At 65.0% G+C, this 326-nt stretch overlaps 1 non-coding gene across 1 annotated transcript; it reads left to right on the top strand.

Annotated features, from left to right (window-relative positions):
• The first annotated feature begins 120 nt into the window (after positions 1-120).
• Positions 121-202, top strand: TRNAL-AAG. The gene has a single exon. It is a non-coding gene; the product is annotated as a tRNA-Leu (tRNA).
• The last annotated feature ends 124 nt before the right edge of the window (positions 203-326 follow it).

Below are 326 nucleotides of genomic sequence, written 5' to 3'. Positions count from 1 at the left end.
CCCAGTTGTCCCAGTTCCCCTAGTTCCCTCGCTGCCTCAGTTTCCTAGTCACCCCAGTGCCCCCAGTTGTCCCAGTTCCCCACTGCCTCAGTTTCCCAGTGCTCCCAGTGTCCCCAGTGCGGTAGCGTGGCCGAGCGGTCCAAGGCGCTGGATTAAGGCTCCAGTCCCTGCGGGGGCGTGGGTTCGAATCCCACCGCTGCCAGGTCCCTTTGGGGCCACGTCTGGGGGAACAGCGCCCCCTTTTGGGCCTCACCCAGCCCTGGGTTGGGGGCGGAGGGGATCCCAGAACCAGTGGGACAGACCCAGCTGTACTGGGACAGATCCAT

Source organism: Mesitornis unicolor, unplaced genomic scaffold (genome assembly GCF_000695765.1).
Source record: "Mesitornis unicolor isolate BGI_N332 unplaced genomic scaffold, ASM69576v1 scaffold43241, whole genome shotgun sequence".
NCBI classification, from domain to species: domain Eukaryota; kingdom Metazoa; phylum Chordata; class Aves; order Mesitornithiformes; family Mesitornithidae; genus Mesitornis; species Mesitornis unicolor.
This window is presented reverse-complemented; position numbering and strand designations above follow the sequence as displayed.